This window comes from Zootoca vivipara, chromosome 5 (genome assembly GCF_963506605.1).
Source record: "Zootoca vivipara chromosome 5, rZooViv1.1, whole genome shotgun sequence".
NCBI classification, from domain to species: domain Eukaryota; kingdom Metazoa; phylum Chordata; class Lepidosauria; order Squamata; family Lacertidae; genus Zootoca; species Zootoca vivipara.
In genome coordinates this window covers 69,063,559-69,083,466 of record NC_083280.1, presented here as the reverse complement: position 1 = coordinate 69,083,466, position 19,908 = coordinate 69,063,559, and the positions used below count along the sequence as shown (strand labels likewise).

At 41.9% G+C, this 19,908-nt stretch overlaps 1 protein-coding gene across 2 annotated transcripts in view; it reads right to left on the bottom strand.

The window, feature by feature from the left end:
- The window catches only part of MICU1 (mitochondrial calcium uptake 1), a 136,816-nt gene extending 125,383 nt beyond the window's left edge, over nucleotides 1-11,433 (bottom strand). For both annotated transcript variants that reach the window (XM_060274896.1, XM_035138592.2), the window contains exon 1: nucleotides 11,265-11,433. The gene's annotated coding sequence lies outside the window, so the exon portion shown is untranslated. The remainder of the gene's footprint in view (nucleotides 1-11,264) is intronic.
- Between the last annotated feature and the right edge of the window lie 8,475 nt (nucleotides 11,434-19,908).

Here is a 19,908-nt window from a genome sequence, read left to right as displayed (position 1 = left end):
TGACAAGGTGCCCCATGATATTCTTGTAAAGAAGCTGGTAAAATGCGGGCTAGACAATGCTACCATACAGTGGATTTGTAACTGGCTTACTGACCGAACCCAAAGGGTGCTCATCAATGGCTCCTCCTCATCCTGGAGAGTAGTGACTAGTGGGGTGCGACAGGGTTCTGTCTTGGGCCCAGTCTTATTCAACATCTTTATCAATGACTTAGATGATGGGCTTGAGGGCATCCTGAGCAAGTTTGCAGACGACACCAAATTGGGAGGGGTGGCTAATACCCCAGAGGACAGGATCACACTTCAAAAGACCTTAACAGATTAGACAACTGGGCCAAAGCAAACAAGATGAATTTTAACAAGGAGAAATGTAAGGTACTACACTTGGGCAAAAAAAATGAATGAAAATGAAAATGAAAGGCACAAATACAGGATGGGTGACACCTGGCTTGAGAGCAGTACATGTGAAAAGGATCTAGGAGTCTTGGTAGACCACAAACTTAACATGAGTCAGCAGTGTGATGCAGCAGCTAAAAAAGCCAATGCAATTCTGGGCTGCATCAATAGGAGTATAGCATCTCGATCAAGGGAAGTAATAGTACCACTGTATTCTGCTCTGGTCAGACCTCACCTGGAGTACTGTGTCCAGTTCTGGGCACCACAGTTCAAGAAGGATACTGACAAGCTAGAACGTGTCCAGAGGAGGGCAACCAAAATGGTCAAAGGCCTGGAAACAATGCCTTATGAGGAACGGCTTAGGGAGCTGGGTATGTTTAGCCTGGAGAAGAGAAGGTTAAGGGGTGATATGATAGCCATGTTCAAATATATGAAAGGATGTCATATGGAGGAGGGAGAAAGATTGTTTTCTGCTGCTCCAGAGATGCGGACACGGAGCAATGGATTCAAACTACAAGAAAGAAGATTCCACCTAAACATTAGGAAGAACTTCCTGACAGTAAGAGCTGTTCGGCAGTGGAATTTGCTACCAAGGAGTGTGGTGGAGTCTCCTTCTTTGGAGGTCTTTAAGCAGAGGCTTGACAGCCATATGTCAAGAATGCTTTGATGGTGTTTCCTGCTTGGTAGGGGGTTGGACTGGATGGCCCTTGTGGTCTCTTCCAACTCTATGATTCTATGAAAGCAAACAACACAGCATCTGCTGTATCCTGTTCAACCACCAGAACGGTCAAACCTTTCAAGATTTACATGTGGAGTTTCTGTGAAGGAATCAAAGTTTTAATCTCTTTTTCAGTATTGGTCAGTTTCAGGGCCGACTTTAGCAGATGCGGCGCCGGGTTGCAAATATCCGCCCAGCGCCCCCAAATTACCATGGATAGTGTTGGGGTGGCCATAGCTGCGCACTGCCAGCCATCCGTGGGGAGGCGCAACTCTCCCCCATGCCGCTGCAGGAAAGCAATCCCCGCAAAGGCTTGGGAGTGAAGTTGCGCCCCTCCCAAGCCTCCGTGGGAGGAGAGCGATCCCTGCAGAGGCTTGGAAGGCTTGGGAGGGAAGCTGCGCATCCGCCAGCCTTATGGTTGGTGGGGCACAGCTTCCATCCTAAGCCTCTGCAGGGATCGCTCTCCTCCCAAGGAGGCTTGGGAGGGAAGGTGCACGCCCGCCAGCCTTATGGTTGGCGGGATGCAGCTGTCGGGAGGCCGGCGCCCTGAGAGGCCGGCGCCCTGGCGCAACGCACCACTACGCCCTATGGGAAAGACAGCTCTGGTCAGTTTCGAGTGGAGCAAGTCAAACCTGCAAACCTGCACCCAAACTCCATTGTGCAGGTACCACAAATGAGAATTACCGTAACTGTACATTCAGATTCACATGAAATGGGGCAGCAGCATAGAGAAGCTGATATAATGTATTTGGGGAAGGCAGCAACAACAACAGAAACCAACTGCAGGAGAGCTAATTCAGCTATGGTGTGGACATCCAACACTTGCAATTTACAGATCTCAATCTTCTGCACAGCATTTCATGTGTCTGAGTGGGCAGCAGTGGGCAAGATAGATTGTCGCTGCTGGTTAAGTTACCCAGAGCTGTCTTTCCCAGGATTGCTTCACTGCCGTCTTCACTCACCTTGACATTTTTTTTTCAGCATCACTAGGTAAAAGATTGCCCACAGTGCTTGCATTATTAATCTGAATTACATTTCTGAAGATGATGAAATTTTGTACCAGCATAATTTCTTTGATGGTGCTCAAGCTAATATTTCATCGTACTAATTCCAACCAAGGGGGAAAGCCTGAAAGCCATCGCTCCATCTAAGTCACTGCCTGATCCCCATCAGAAACCCACGCCGCTACCACCCCACAACTAATTTTTCTTCCAGCTATTATACGCATAGCCTTGCCTCCTGTCATCAGCCTCTGCCCCAGGCATGAGATCTAAAATGACAGGTGCCAAGATTTTATTCATCCTTTCACCTAGGACAGCTTATTATCTCCTTGGGTCTAGCAGATTCTGATGTGGCCTTGAGGGGACACCTTTCCTAGAGCACAGCTGCTCTGAAAAGCAGCAGCTCCAAATGCATAATGCAATTAAACCTAAAATTATATAAGAAGACAAACAGGCTCAAGATCCCTATGCTATTTCAATCTCTCTCAGTAAAGCACTGCATCAGTCAGCCAACAAAACTTGGATTGATTAACATAAGTGAGAACACAAGTATGCTACCCACTTTTTTCAGCTAAAACATTTTAAGGATCAGGTTATCTAAACTCAAGTCACATGGATGTGGCACCAATTAGAAAGACAAGAGCTTCAAGTCACTATGTAATTAACATTGCTGATAACCATTCAAATCAAAGTCTTCTTCTTCTTCTTCTTTGGTGATCACTCATAAGTGATCTTCCATAAAGATTGTCTTCCATAAGATTGTCTTCCATAAGATTGATCTCCCATAAGATTGTCTTCCATAAACACGATTTTAACAATGGGTCCGTAAGTGACTGTGGAGGCCAATTCTGGATCCACACGTCCTTCCACAGTGGGGACATTGGTTTCCAGGCAGGAGTTGATCACTGTGTGGATTTGCCAATCGTGCCTTCCTCTTAGCACGTTTCTCCCTTGCGTCCTGAGATCGAGTTTCTTCAAAGCCCATGACACCTTTGGTAAAGGCTGTCCTCCAACTGGAGTGCTCGCAGGCCAGTGTCTCCCAGTTGTCAGTGTTTATACTACATTTTTAAAGATTTGCCTGGAGACAGTTTTTAACCTCTTTTGTTGACCACCAGCATTACGCTTTCCATTTTTAAGTTCGGTATGCAGCTACTTCTTACAATGCCCACCTGAAATTTATTAGCTGTAATTAGGGATGCTAGAGGATTCTGACAAAAGCACAAGCAGAAGTGAAAATTGCTGGCATTTGCTTATTCATCCTATGCCTGAAATGCAAATTGATCAAGCAAATACCAAATGGAAATTGCTGCTGTTGTTTTCAGTCCGCAAACAATTTGTAATTCATGACTCCCCTGCCTCCATTTGAATCATGTTTCCTTTGCATTGAAAAAAATGCTATGGAAACAATTGCAACATTAATTTCATTAAATTTGTAACTCACATAAATGACATAAATAATAACAAAGTACATTAAATAGAGGACAGTGAGACAAATAATGTAGCATTTGGGGGGAAACAAACTGCAGCAGAACAGAAACAGCACTGATTGTGACAAAGACCAGTCGGATTGGAAACTGTTGCATTCTTACACCCACAGCTTATTTCCCACAGTCCACCACTCTATTTAAAACACAGTCACAGAGACCATTACTACCAATAAAGTTGCAGTCACATTGGTGTACTCTAAGTGAAGTCCATCATTGTCTACTCAAACAATCCACTCTTCAAACGCTCCCCAATGCAGCACTTTAAGCTGAGGTTGTTCATCCTTGCTGGAGTTGCAATTCAAGCATACATCAGTTTTCCAGCATGGCTAAAATCACTTTCAAAATTAAACAGCCTAATCTCATACATGTTTATTTTCAGAAGCGGAGTCCTATTGAGTTTTATGGGACTTACTCCCAAATTTAGGGGCTACAGGATTGCAACCTAAACCTCAATTTCTTTCATTTTGCAGGTCCAGGCATAAGACAGGATTAGTTTTGTATTATACCTTGTGATCCTTTGCTTCTGTGAGAAAAGCTAAGTCAACAAGAGATGTCTGCCTTACCACTAACTTTTTTGTATTTAAGGAGTGTAATTCATTATGTTTACTAAATAGCAACCCAGCAAATTCTACTATTTAAGGAGCTAATTTACTATTAAACTGAGCCATGTGGTACCAAGAAAATTAGCATGACCATAGAGTGGCAAAATTCTTCTTATAGCAAAATTCCAGCTTAAACTGAAGAAAGTATGAAAAACCACTGGGCCAGTAAGATACAATCTAAATCAAATCCCTTATGAATACACAGTGGAAGTGAGGAACAGGTTTAAGGATTTAGATTTGGTGGACAGAGTGCCTGAAGAACTATGGATGGAGGCTCATAACATTATACAGGAGGCAGCAACGAAAACCATCCCAAGGAAAAGGAAATGCAAGAAAGCAAAATGGCTGTCCAACGAGGCCTTACAAATAGCGGGGGAGAGGAGGCAAGCAAAATGCAAGGGAGATAGGGAAAGATACAGGAAACTGAATGCAGATTTCAAAAAAATAGCAAGGGGAGACAAGAGGGCCTTTTTAAACGAGCAATGCAAAGAAATAGAAGAAAACAACAGAATGGGGAAAACCAGAGATCTGTTCAAGAAAATTGGAGATATGAAAGGAACATTTCGTACAAAGATTACCATAATAAAGGACAAAAGTGGTAAGGACCTAACAGAAGCAGAAGACATCAAGAAGAGGTGGCAAGAATACACAGAGGAATTATACCAAAAAGATATGGAGGTCTTGTACACCCCAGGTAGTGTGGTTGCTGACCTTGAGCCAGACATCTTGGAGAGTGGAAGTGATGATATTCCAGCTGAACTATTAAAAATTTTAAAAGATGATGCTGTCAAGGTGCTACACCCAATATGCCAGCAAGTTTGGAAAACTCAGCAATGGCCAGAGGATTGGAGAAGATCAGTCTACATCCCAATTCCAAAGAAGGGCAGTGCCAAAGAATGTTCCAACTACCGCACAATTGCGCTCATTTCACACGCTAGCAAGGTTATGCCTAAAATTCTAAAATTCAGTATGTGGACCGAGAACTCCCAGAAGTGCAAGCTGGATTTCGAAGGGGCAGAGGAACCAGAGACCAAATAGCAAACATGCGCTGGATTATGGAGAAAGCTAGAGAGTTCCAGAAAAATGTCTACTTCTGCTTCATTGACTATGCAAAAGCCTTTGACTGTGTCGACCACAGCAAACTATGGCAAGTTCTTAAAGAAATGGGAGTGCCTGATCACCTCATCTGTCTCCTGAGAAATCTCTACGTGGAACAAGAAGCTACAGCTAGAACTGGATATGGAACAACTAATTGGTTCAAAATTGGGAAAGGAGAACGACAAGGTTGTATATTGTCTCCCTGCTTATTTAACTTATATGCAGAATTCATCATGCGAAAGGCTGGACTGGATGAATCCCAAGCTGGAATTAAGATTGCCGGAAGAAATATCAACAACCTCAGGTATGCAGATGACACAACCTTGATGGCAGAAAGTGAGGAGGAATTAAATAACCTTTTAATGAGGGTGAAAGAGGAGAGCACAAAAAAAGGTCTGAAGCACAACATCAAAAAAACCAAGATCATGGCCACTGGTCCCATCACCTCCTGGCAAATAGAAGGGGAAGAAATGGAGGTAGTGAGAGATTTTACTTTCTTGGGCTCCTTGATCACTGCAGATGGTGACAGCAGTCACGAAATTAAAAGACCCCTGCTTCTTAGGAGAAAAGCAATGAAAAACCTAGACAGCATCTTAAAAAGCAGAGACATCACCTTGTCTACAAAGGTCCGTATAGTTAAAGCTATGGTTTTCCCAGTAGTGATGTATGGAAGTGAGAGCTGGACCATAAAGAAGGCTGATCGCCGAAGAATTGATGCTTTTGAATTATGGTGCTGGAGGAGACTCTTGAGAGTCCCATGGACTGCAAGAAGATCAAACCTATCCATTCTAAAGGAAATCAGCCCTGAGCGCTCACTGGAAGGACAGATCCTGAAGCTGAGGCTCCAATACTTTGGCCACCTCATGAGAAGAGAAGACTCCCTGGAAAAGACCCTGATGTTGGGAAAGATTGAGGGCACTAGGAGAAGGGGACGACAGAGGACGAGATGGTTGGACAGTGTTCTCGAAGCTACGAACATGAGTTTGACCAAACTGCGGGAGGCAGTGGAAGACAGGAGTGCCTGGCGTGCTCTGGTCCATGGGGTCATGAAGAGTCGGACACGACTAAACAACAACAAAAATAGAGTGGCAATGCTATATTAAAGACAAAACAGTAAGGAATATCTGAACAAACCTTTGCATATGCTTTCTTCCATAAGTAACAGGTGCTTTATTATTTCTAATTAAACCTTTTACGCTTATACGATTTTTAAAATGATGAATTTTTACATATGACTCATTCTTCTCATCCAAACAGCTACCGGTAAGTCTTTATTTATAATTTCTTGAAGACAAACCCAGCCAACATGACAAAAATCAAATTATCGATCAAGAAAAAAAGTAATTAATGTACAAAATCTATATTCCATTTTCTGACTAAGCCTCGCAAATAATGGATTCATGCTCACTCAGTAAATCTTCTTATTCACAAAGCAATTTTCAACCCAGAGGAAGCAAGGTTTCCTCTGCAATCCTAAGCACAGACCAAAAAGCAGGCAATTTCCAATGTTCTCTGCCTCTGTAAAATGGTGCAGAATTGAATTGGAAGCTGGAGTTATTGGGGGGGGGGGACTTCATTAGCAATGTAACCATTTCAGACACTCTTGTGAACAATGGGGGTATGCTGTTAAGAGTTAAATACAGATCAAAGTAGCACAATTTATGTCTTTAAATTGCGGTCTTGAGTAGGCTTGAAAAGCTGCTGTAGCTAGCAAGTGCTATGAGTATATGTCTGAGGAAAATTGAGCGAGTTGGAGAGAGAAAGAGAAGAGGAAAAATGAAAGACGTTTAATATATCATTGATTTCATTAAGAGTGAATGTATTGGTGGTGCTGTGAATAGATGTGTGTCGATCTGAACTTTTTCTATGATTTATCACTGTAGGTCATGGCATGAGTAAATAGGTTGGCATAACTTAATATGACAAGAGAACCTCCCTTACGAACTTTATTGATCCTGATACTACCAGTCTGACCTCAAGACGTGTCCTGGAAGGCATTCAGAAGACAATCATCATATGTAAAGATCATCATATGTAAATCCAGCTACCATTAAAATCTACTTAACATCTGAATGGATGTCATTATTCTTATCCTTATTTATTAAATTTATATACCACCCTTTATCTGCAGATCTCAAGATAATGACAGGACCCAATGAGATTCTGGGTAAATTAGGAGAGCAGCTACCACTGCTCTACTTCTCTTATCAATGGCAGCAATATTTTCTTTAATCAAAACAAAACAGCTCCAGCAGGCCTCCTGTGTCCCCAGCATGCCAGGTAATGGGCAATCTACAAAAGCATGCCATCACGAGGCTTACATTTGCTTGACATATGAAGGAGACTGAAGTGATAGTCTCTTGGACCATACTACTTCAGACTGCAGGTGTGGGCGAATGATTTCTGAAAGTCCTTCACATGCAAGGAGCAGCTCAGAACTTGCCTGGCCCACTTCCTTCTCTGCTAGTTCTCCATTTCTAGCAATGTGATGTTTGTCTTTTAAACGTAGGGAGGTATTTTTAGAAAATTATTGTGGCGCTTGTACTCTGAAGCAGGACACTCCAGAACTCCATTACTGTACAGTCTCAGGACTCGGTCAACTCATTTCACATGTATAGTCCAGGCCTTAATGCTTGCTTCAAAGACAGAGCTGCATTGTGTCACGTTTTAATGATGGAGAGCTATGCCAAGCACAAATCTGTTATTTTCATTTTAAAGTATCCAAGGATTGTCCCCTGTAAAAATTTAGTCAATCCACCCCAAAATAACCATGACAAGTTCATTGCTATTGATGCCCCCCATAAAATTCTCTCTCTCTCTCTCTCTCTGCAAATCACAGAATGAAGAAGCAAAAGCCACAGAAAAGCCACAAGGGACTTTCTTACTAAACCTGACAAATAACACATTCCATTTCTTTAATCTTTGGTCAGGAAGAGGGAGGACCTTCATTCTCTCTATACAAGATTGAGAGAGAGAGATTCTGGTCTGGGGAAGAATCTGCCCACTTGTCTCCCCAAGGAGCTGAAGAAGAAATGTATTAATCTACATTTATTTATTTCTCTTAGTCACTTACTACAAAAGGCCTGGAAGCAACTATTGTTTTAATATTGTGTTACCTACCTTGCATTTATTTATTTTATTTCTATAGCACCCATCATAAGGATCATGAGGTGGTTTACAATATTAAAAAAACCACAAAAATATGTAACATAGTAACAAACGAAAAGAATACAGTTTAAAAGGTCATAAATTAGCCAAAGGCCTGAGAGAAGAGGAATGTTTTTGTCTGGCGCCTAAATATATGTAAAGGTTTAATAAAAAGTTACAAATGTTAACTATTTATAGTAGTTAAAAGTTAACTATAAAATATTAAAATAAGTAGTAGCACCTGGCCTTCTTGCTAAATTGAAGGGCCTTCTTGATTTAAGGTGGTTCTAACAACACACACACACACACACACACACACACACACACACACACAGTTTTCTAATAGCCACTCTTGAGCAGGTGCCAACCATGGCTGAGGGCAGTGACTTTGGTATCAGGCTCATGCACTGCCCTGCGCAGATGCACCAGCTGTAAGTTCTCTTTCAAAGGGCTGTGGAGTTGCCTCCTAACCAGATGTGCTACTACTTGTGTCGAGCCGGCATTGGTGTCGGGAGCAAGGGGAGAGAGAGGTTGCCACTGAGGAAGGAACAGTGCTCCTCCCAGTGGAAGTTGACCACTGTAGAGGAGGAGAGAGCCTGGGGCTTTTTCCAGAAAAAAGGGTGCCGGTACTGCACATACCGCCAGAAAAAAGCACTGGTTAAAAGTGAGAGTGCATGAGTGCAGAGACCTAGGTTACCTTGGGCTATTCGCTATCTCTTTAATTTGCTACATGGGGTTGTGAGTACTGTGTAAAAGTAAGAAATGATGCACACCACTCTGAGCTACTTAGAGAAAAGGTGGAACCTGAACATGATGTAAGGTGATTGTTGCTTGTATGCTACTATTAACCTGATCTATACACAAGGACTAAGATACCCCTGTTTTCCCAGTCCATTTTCATTTACCTATGAAATCTCATCCCGCTACGGTCCATACCTCCCCTGCTGTTACAAACTGACTACTGTTCAATCTCCACTCCATATTTTATAGAAAGATGGGGTGTAAAGATTGAAGACTGTGGAGTGTGGAACTAGGGGAAACCTGAGTTCAAATCCCCATTCTTGGTCTAATAGCCAGCTCCGCATGTAAACTCACAAGGGTTCTTGAGAGGATAAAGTGCAGATGTAGGTTACTTTAAGATCCTTGGGGAAAGTGTGGGATAAAAAATAATTATGAAATAAAATAAATACTGTGGCATTTGCAATCCTGATTTAATATACAGAGACAAAACACAATATTACAGGAGCATAAACTGGAAAGCATTGTCTCTCAGCTGCAGCCTTCCCAAACCAGGTGCCTTCTAGATGTTCTGCACTACATTTCCCATGAGCTCCAGCCAGCATGGCCAATGGTCAGGGGTTATGGGAATTGTGGTTTAAAAAAACTGGAGGGCACCAGGTGAGGGAAATCTTCTTTACTACAAAGGAGACCTGACCACCTTAGTTATACCACAAGGCAACTATAATGACAGAGAAAAGGGAGAGTTGCCAGGATCCATATTAGTTTCACTGTGGTTGAGATAGTGTTTTCCAAGCAGTGAGCACACAAAGCCCTATCAAGAGGCTGAAAAGCTTCTCAATACACCACACACCAATATTTGAGAAATATGTCAGACTTACTTTAAAAAAAAAGTCAATTCTGAACTATTAAGGCTGCAGTCCTAAGCACACTTACAAGAAAATTACTTCAGATGAGCTCCAGTGAGTTCAGGAGGACTTAAACACAAATGGAACTAGGCAGTAAGCATTTTTCTTTAAGCCATAAGAACAGATGATTGGCTTAAACAGGCTTTCTAGGATGCAGGGGGTGTGGCGATTTCACCCATTTAAAGTAGTTCTGGGTCAACTGAGAATAGATCATTCAGCCTCTTTCTGAGGAAGCAAGAGAATACAGTTTCTAGGTAGAGTTGCATCGCGAAGTTAAACATGCGCAATCACCACTACAAAATAACCCCAACTTTTAAATATGTCATAATACAACCAAAGGGGAGGGGGATAATATGAATAAAGAAACCACCTTCTGCTTATGTGATTCTTGTTTTCCACGTGGCACTTAAACCCATTTATAGAATATACAACAGATGATATAGATCCAGGAAGCAGGATAAGGGACACTATGCTACCAGGCAGGTAATTTCATGGATGCACCACATAAAACATATTCCTGCATCATACTCATAGCTCAATACTTCCATAGAACCCAGAGTGCAAATTGCTTTACAGAGCTGTTCTTTTTATTCCGAATTAGGCACTTATGGCCTAACATAGGTCCCACACACGCACAGAGGCATCAGCAGCAGTCCATAAAATATGCCAAACAACAAGGGGGTGGGGTCAGGGTACCAAAATCATGGCAAAGGGGTTTCTTAACCAAAAGAACCTCCCCGCCCCGCCCCTGCCATTTCTCTCCTTATAAATGTGATATAAAGAGAAAGCTTGAAGGGAAATCCCTTAACACAATACATTAGAAGATGAACTAGCCTATCCCTGAATATGCAGCGGGGAGGGACAGCGCCAGGGGGAGCAAGTTCAAGGCTTGACAAGCTTGGGATCGAAACCACGGGTTTAAGAGGCTACTTCCCGTGCTAGGATGTAAACAAGGCAGAGGAATCTTCTTGAGCATGTGCAGAGTGGCTTGTGTTTCTCAACACAACAGCTCCTAAACACCCTGGGGGCGGGGGGGGGCGCGGCTTCCAGACGTGACTTCCAGCCCCGTTTGAGACTCGCCGCCCGCATCTGCTACCGTGAATACGGTGCCAGCCCGGAGCTCCCTCCCTCCCGCCGCTATCTCCGTCGGTTTCTTTCCGCCCGAGCCTTACCTGGGCAGCAGCAGCCTCTGGGCTGAAGGGTCGGGGCTGAGGCGACTCCGCGTCGAGCGACCGCGACCAAGACACACAGGGAGCAGCGGAGCAATCAAAGGCCAGCTCCGCTCTGCCAGGCAAGATGGGCAGCCAGGCCGCGGCGGCCTCGACCACGCCCCCCGTCTCCAGGCCCCGCCTCCGGCCCCGCCTTTCTTTCAGCGGGCGCGGCGCGATTGCATCACCAGGGCCGTCATTCCCGCCCCGCCCGCGAGCTTTGCCCCGCCCACTCCCGCCCTCCGAAAGAGTTTCCTATTGCCGTGTTGGCGACGCTGGTGCGTCTGGATTCCGGGGCGGCCGCGTTAAAGGCTACTCAACATGTCGTGGGCATGAGATCTCATGGCCTTCATTGCAATGGGAGTAAGCCCCGTTGAATTCAAGAGGGCTTACTTCTAGGTAGACATGGCTAGGCTTGCGCTGTTAGCCGTTATTTATGTACAGTATTTGTGTTATTTATTTCATGGAATTCGTATGCCACTTGATTGTAGGGGTAAAAAAATCCTCAAAGCTGATTACAAACATATATATATATATATATATATATATATATATATATATATATATATATATATACACATCCACATATATATAAACAATAAAATCATCACTAATGACAACCGTACAGTTAAAAGCACAATAGAATAGACTGGGGGGAAAACCACCTCATGCGAGCTTCCTAAACATCTGGCTAAAAGGTAAAGGCACCCCTGACCATTAGGTCCAGTCGTGACCGACTCGGGGGTTGCGGCGCTCATCTCGCGTTATTGGCCGAGGGAGCTGGCATACAGCTTTACAGCTTCCAGGTCATGTGGCCATCATGACAAAGCCGCTTCTGGCGAACCAGAGCAGCGCACGGAAATGCCGTTTACCTTCCCGCCGGAGCGGTACCTATTTATCTACTTGGACTGGTGTGCTTTCAAACTGCTAGGTGGGCAGGAGCTGGGACCAAGCAACGGGAGCTCACCCCGTCATGGGGATTCGAACCACCGACGTTCTGATCGGCAAGCCCTAGGCTCAGTGGTTTAAACCATAGCGCCACCCGCGTCTGGCTAGGCAAGTCTAAATAAGAATGTCTTAAGAGCAGGTGCCGAAAAGAATAGAGTGCCAGACTGTGATACCAATAGACAAGGAGGGAACATGGTAAAAAGTTGTTATTAATCACTCTTTGTGAAAAATAACTCAAAAGCAAGTTACAAAATATGCATTAAAAATGCCTCATAAAAGTATGCATACTTTTCAGCAAAACCTTTTGTTTCTGCTGAAATAAATAGAAATCAAACTAGAACAATAAAACAAAATTAATTAGGGAAGGTATTAAGTATTATCCTAAGGTGACAGGTAGGTAGATGATACATCCATCTTTTGTATATATGCACCTGCCAACTTATCCATGCACCTGGTGGTTAGGGCACAAAAGGTTAGGTCACTAGATGTGATAGTTTTCAAGATTTATTGGTTGTGTCCTAAGGAATTTTGTAAACGCCCGCCTGGTAGGCTTTGTGCATTGTAATCTAAAGTGCAAGATGATGTACAGGTTGTTGAGTTTTTTCATAGACTGAAGCTGCAGTTTTAAAGACACATTCTGAGGAAGAAGGAATTCCTTTCAAATCAACAGATCCAGTCAAAGCCATAAGAACAAGACCTGGATTTAACACAGAAACCAACCCCTTTCCTTTTCCTTTCCTTTTATAACAATCAGTTGTTTTCACAAGAGATATACTGTAGTGAGACTGCTCTCAGCCGAGACTGTGTATCTTTGCTCTAAAATAAAGTGCAACCATGGGATGTTTCCCCATGTGCATGTGATTGTAGGAAGTTTTTTTTGTAAAAGTAACCTTTCTCCTCATGATCTTGACTGTGGGACAGAAAGTATAAGAGCAACTTCCAAGTCAGATTTTAGCTTATTGGTATTCAATTAATTTAATGGGTAGCCTCAATGGTTTCAGAACCTTACATGCAGTGGCTGCATTAAGGTCAGGTTTTGGAGAGATTAAAAAGAGGGAAGGAGAAAGTTGAGCAAAAACCAGAGAGGGTGACACAGGAGAGAGAAAGAGACGAAAGAGTAGATACATTTTTAAGTGGATTGCACTTTTGGAACCTGGGGTAAAAGGTGGTTCAGGTCAGGTATGGAAATGATGAAGGGCCCTGTTCTTGTATGTCTAGGTTTGCCTTCACATTTCAGACTCTGGAAATGCAAACAGAGTTTTTTGTGCAATGTGAACATATCCTTCCTGTTTAGCAATCTCCACAGTCAAACCTCAACTAACTTAATGGTTGCTCTCTCTCTCTCTCTCTCTCTCTCTCTCTCTCTCTCTCTCTCTCTCTCTCACACACACACACACACACACACACACACACACACACACACGAGAGCACACAGAGCTATCTTCTGAAACATTCCCATTACTGTCTCTTTTATCAGTGATTGAATCATCAGCAATTGGCAGAGGATAACAACCTCACCTGCTGATTTCTATAGATCAGTCCTCTCTTGAAAGCACAGAAGCTGGCCAGTTGGTGATGTTTTTCCTGGTCAGTTGACAACTCAGAATTTCACTCTTCTTAAAATATAGTAATTGTTCTGTCTCATTTTAATATTATTAGTTGCCTTGGAGGACTTTTGACACATAGGGGGAAAATAAAAAATAAAAGCCCTAGCCTTGGCAGAACTCCTTTGCCTTAAACTGCTTATCAGCCAGAAACTGTACATTAAACTTTTCCATTACTGCCATAACCATGCCAAAAAACAACAACTGGTTTTCTGTCTGGCATACAGGTGTTTTATATTTTTGTAAACCACTTAGATGTTTCCTTACAACAGGTGGTATATTATTTTTGATAGATAATAACAGAAGAACCAAAAAGTATCCCAAAATTTGCAGGGGTCCCTTTACCTTTACCTTTTACTCTTGAAATGTTAACTTTTTGGGTGCAGTGAAAATTCTATGCTAGAACTTTAACATCCCCATGCAGTGAGTAAACAGATCTATTTTCAGTACTGCCGCAAATTAATAATCCCCATGACACCTAGGAGACGGAAAGCCATGACAGTGAGATAGATTTCAAACTTGTATATCATTATAATATGCATGTGCTTTTAATGTTCCTACCTAAGAAGTATTCAATTGAGCTTTAGAACGTTTTCAAATCTTTCACATATGTGGGTGTTTCAGTTTTGAAGTCTTGAGAATAATTTGATCCAAAACACACTTAACTAAAGGAAATAAAGGTCACATTGGTATAACTGGAAGTTATAAATAAACTAAGAATAATGGCCAAAATCTGCCTAACCCAAAATATTTCTCTCTTCCAGCTGCTCTGTCCATACCAGTCTGACGTCCCCATTTTCTAGATATGAATGCTATTTGTTAAAACAAAATGAATCAATTCTTTTAAGCAGATATTGAATCATGATGGCAGCCTTCAAAATGCCATTATAAATAGTATAGATTGTGGACTAATCTCTCCAGGGAAATCCAGAATCCTCCTCTGCTTCCAGTTTCATGCAGCTAAGAACTTTCTGTTCCAGCAGACTTTTCATTTCTGATGTCTGCTCTGTCATATTTGTATTGCTTGTGTGATCTGCTTATGCTTTTATTGTTTTAATGCTCTATTTTTATTGATTTAAATCTGTTAGTAACTTGATATATAACATAGAAAGCTGTGCTATAAATACGGAAAACTGGAATTATTGTTAAATGGATAGACCTTGAATATATCACATTGAAAAAGGAAATGGGAATTTTATTTTATTTTTTAAAATATTCTTTATTAAATATTATTAAAAAATCACACACATATGTAAAAAAGGCTTATATACATCGTGCACATTAGCATATCCTTAAACTTTACATAGAACAACAAAGAAAAATGTAAGAAAAATTATACACACAAAAAGAATGGGGAAAAAATATCAAAATGAAAGCTTTTTCGAGTTACAGATTATCTCACATCATACAGTAGTTCCAATCCTTCTCATTATATTTTAGTAAATGGGAATTTTAATGAAGTTAACAAAGTCTTTAATCCAGTGTACATGGAATCACATATAACCAGACAGAGAAGGCAAAAAATTATTAATGGGGTGAGAATTCTATCATTTGTTTCCCACCAGAGCATGAAATTAACATTGCTTACCTTTCATTGTTGTTGTTTATAGAAAGACTAATGATCATCATACAAAGCCTTTTGCAACCAAATGGTTCATTTAGAAAGCAAGCAACAAGAAAATATAAGGGAAATGGGTTTGCGTAGATATTTAGAATATTGCTGAATATGTCATTTGAAAAATCTGTTGAAGGAATGACACAAGGATACTTGAAGAAAAAATAAGGTAACATTAGTTTTGGACTTCATAAAGTGCATTTTGCTTCAACCCAGTTAAAACGACCCCATCCACTATTTCTCCCCTCTTCTGAAAAGCAAATCTGCTCTAAAAATCCACAAAAGAACATTTTACTGAAAGTCATATCTGGAGAAGCTCAATGAAGGTTATTTTATTCTTTTATTTTTTTATCCATAGCTGACAGCTGGTCTTTCTGCTACAATGCCATTTTATCTAAGAATTAGTATACTAGTTTGTTCTTCCACATATTTGGGAATGGGAGGAGAGATGGGCCATAAAGGTGAGTTGGCTGGTTTGTTGCATTTTTTTTTTAAAAAAAAGCATCTAAGTTTATAAACCCAGGTAGACTGGTAGGAGATCTGGTCTACTTTATGGCAAAAATGTTTGTACTGTCACCACATTTTATAATTAGGTTATATTCACTGTAAAAGTCTTTTCATAGCAACTATTGGGAGATAAAATGATATAACACAGTCACTGACAGTATTAGCTATCCCACTAGTCAGCTTTGAAAGTGAAGTGTAAACTTCATTGTTCAGGGCCAACCCCTACACTGTCTGAATCAGAGGACATTTGGCAGTGGGGGCTGTTGAAATTGATTTCTAATGAAAATATCTCCCTTCCTTCAGCAACTAGCCTTGTATGCTTTAGCTATGAAGCTTTCTACTCTGCAGCAGAATACATGAAGTAATAATTTATACATAAACACAGCTTCTTCCTGGTGCATATGGCTCAGAGAGACCACCTGTCCCCGCGTGTTACTGCAAAAAGCACAGGTGCTGGAGCTTATAATAACAGGGAGCTAAAAATAGTGCATTTTCCCCACCCTAATTTTTGTCTATAATAAGCCTAACTTTCTCTCTTACTAGCTAGGGCATAAAACCAGATTAAGGGTTTGATGAAGTAGACTTCTTCTTTGTAGTACTGTAAATGGTTTGCTTTCAAGTACGCGTTTCATGACTTTGGAATTACAAAGTATTAATTTTTATCCTTAAGCACTTCACCCTTCAGTTTCCTATAACATGAAATAAGGCACAATTTACATATTTCACCAGTTTTAGTGTAAAAAGATGCAAGGGGGTTTGCCTTCATTGGGGTGAGAAACCTCAAGCCCGAAGGGGCTAAATGCAACCCTGAAGACCTTTCTATTATAGGTCCTAGCCAAACTCAGACCATAGCTAGCTCTGCTTCAGATCATCCAAATGTACTTTTGCCTGGCAAAAATGGGTCCTTGAACTACGGTATGATCGTGCCTCCTCTTTACCTGGATGTGGGATGGAAGAATGTGGGTAGAGGATGGAGAAACCTTTCCCTTTTGCATAGGTAGAACATAGCCTACTGGAAATGGTAAGACTCTCAGGCTATAATTTCCTCAGCACTATGGGTAGAGTTTCCACAGTGCATTTCACAGCGCCACTGCTATCAGTCCTCTTCCAGTATACCCAGTGGGCTTACTCCTCAGGAAGTGGGTGTTTGACTGCAGCCTCAGGTTGTGATTTTAAAGACTGTGACTTAAAAGTCCCAACGATTTTTAAGTGTTCCAGCATTCCAGTAGACCTTCTAGGCAATAGTTCTTAGAACTGGGAAGTTAGTAAACCACACAAACCCATGGATTCAAGTTACAAGAAAGGAGATTTCGTTGAGGTTTTTGAGCAGAGCTTGGATGACCATCTGTCATGGATGCTTTAGTTGAGATTCCTGCTTTGCAGGGAGTTAAACTACTAGATGACCCTTGAGGTTCCTTCCAACTCCTCAATTCTATTATTGGTGGCCCAAGTCATTTCAAGTCTGATAAGGGTTCCTCTGGCTTGCCCCTGTTCCATTAGCAGGGATTTGATATGTAAAAATAAGTAGATGAAGCTTTTCATGACATCAGGTCTATAACATGAATAAGGAACCTATGACCCTCCATATGATGTTGGACTATATAACTCCAATCAGCCCCAAGCCAGGGATGATGGGAGTTGTAGTCAAACAACTTCTGGAAGGTCACAGGTTCCCCATACCGTTATTTTCTTAGGACTGCAGTGTGAGTTATTATGAGAGCAAGAGCACAGACCTGCACATATGTGCTCAGATGTAAATACCACTGAGTTCAATGTGACTTACACTCAGGTAAGCAGCTAAAGGATCACAGCTGGATAGTGCAATCAGATGCATGCTTACTCAAAAGTAAGGCCTGTTGAGATTAATTGTAAATGTGCATATAATTTAATCCATTGTAACTGTGCATATAATTTAATGTGGTGGCTGGTCCCTTCTTTCACATTTCCTATACATGTGATCAAAGTGACTGAAAGGAATCTGGGATACAGGTAGAAGCAGCTACACAAGCAGATGCAATGGCAGCAAAGGTAAATAGGTGAGACAACAGCAAGAGCAAGCAAAGAATGGCTTTTGTGTGCCACCTTTATGGCTGGAGCTTGGGACAGTTGTTCAGTATGCCCAAGGGCAGAGAACACCTACCAGCACTGCTGTATTATTTTTGAAACCATGAAACATAATTAGCCCAATATGCTGTGTTAGTTCTTGTGTTGTTGGTTTTTTTAATGCTGGTTTCCTTTTCTTTGAGACAATAAGACTATTATTTTATGCCCTGGGATACATTTTGATACAGCCTTTCAGTATTAAGTATACATACTACTCCCTTGGATACAATTGTCGCACAAAAGCTGCTCTTTAAAAGTCCTTTGAACTGTTGTATGAATTTATGAATTTAGAACAAAGGTAATGGTACCTAAGAAGAATTTCAAAAGAATATTGAGTGACTGAAGAACTGTAGGACAAATCTGACTATATTGTCTCCCAGGGAGTGATTCAGATGTAGAAGAAAACAAATAGGGCAAACTGACATGTTTCCTTGTGCTAAATATTTAAGTAACACTGTGGGCCTATTGCAGGCATAGGCAACGTGGTGCCCTCTGTATATGTTTGGACTACAGCTTCCATCAGTCCTAAGCCAGCACATCCACCTGTCATGGATGATGGTAGCTGTAGTTTAGCAACATCTGGCAGGCACTGTGTTGTCTGTCCCAGGCCTCCACCTTCGTTTATTTCAACAATTTATAATTCTCAGTGTGGTGAATTACCTTGGAGGCAAGATCTGGAATTGATTATTCTCACCTTGTACAACTGTACATCTGAGACAGATTCCTGAGAATATTTATGTAACAGCTAAAGTTCTGTTAGATTCCGTTCCTAAACAGTGTCACATGTATAACATTCCAAATTTGATTGCACTTTTTGAATACGTTCAAGCCATCTGTTATTGTCAGTCTGTGCTCCTGTCTGAAATCCAGATAGGTATAACCACAGGACCAATGTAGGGAGGGGACTTTTGATTGCTTGGGTGGGAATCCTATCTGCTGGCCTGGAAGTCCTTTCCCCTAATTCCAAGTTTTTGGTAGGTGGGGTATAGTCAGTTCAACAACAGGCTTCACTCTTTTCCTTATTGGTTCACATATTTATACCTGGGCTGGTGCTCCCATTAGGCAAAGTGAGAAGGCCCACTTCAGGAAGCAAGCTCTGATCATCATAAAAGAACAGATTATTGCTACATACCAAATGAAATCATATCTTTCCCTGCAGCCCAGGACCTGCAGTCTTTTTGGGAGTCTGCTGTGATGTTCAGAAGCTGATGCTATGATTTGCCAGCCCAGATTTTATTTAGTACTCAAGCTCTCTCTTTATTTAGTACTCAAACTTTCTCTCTCCTCCCACCCTCCTGCTTCAGCTTCTGCCTCCAATTCTGGACTTCTCTCTGCCACAGACTCACCTAGCTCACTAAGCCCTGTTATCCTTCAGCTTCTGACACCTTCCTCTTCACCCTCTGACTGCGCATCATCATACCACCACCAATCCCTGGGCCCTGAGCCTTCTTCCCTTGGGGTTTCCCCAGCTGGTTCCCCCCACCATTCCTCTGCATCCAACCGGTCAATAGACACTTTTGGGCTAAACATATCCCTCAGCAGCAATGAGTGGGAATGGTCTGTATCCTCTAAGGAAGTGTCCTAACAAAGTGATGCCAACAAGGGCATCTGGCGAGTTTAACTGGATATTTATCTAAGAAAGGCTCTCTAAGGAAGCCCCATATTTCAGTCCACCTGTGGGATGCAGCCTACTGAGGCTCTGTCATCATTGCCTTTCGTGAGATAAAGATTGATGCATGTAACCATGTTTAAGAGCCTGAAAGGCATGGAGAGGCTGGGAGCATTGTGACACTTTCATTTGCCTGTGTAGATATTATGCGGCTCATCAGTT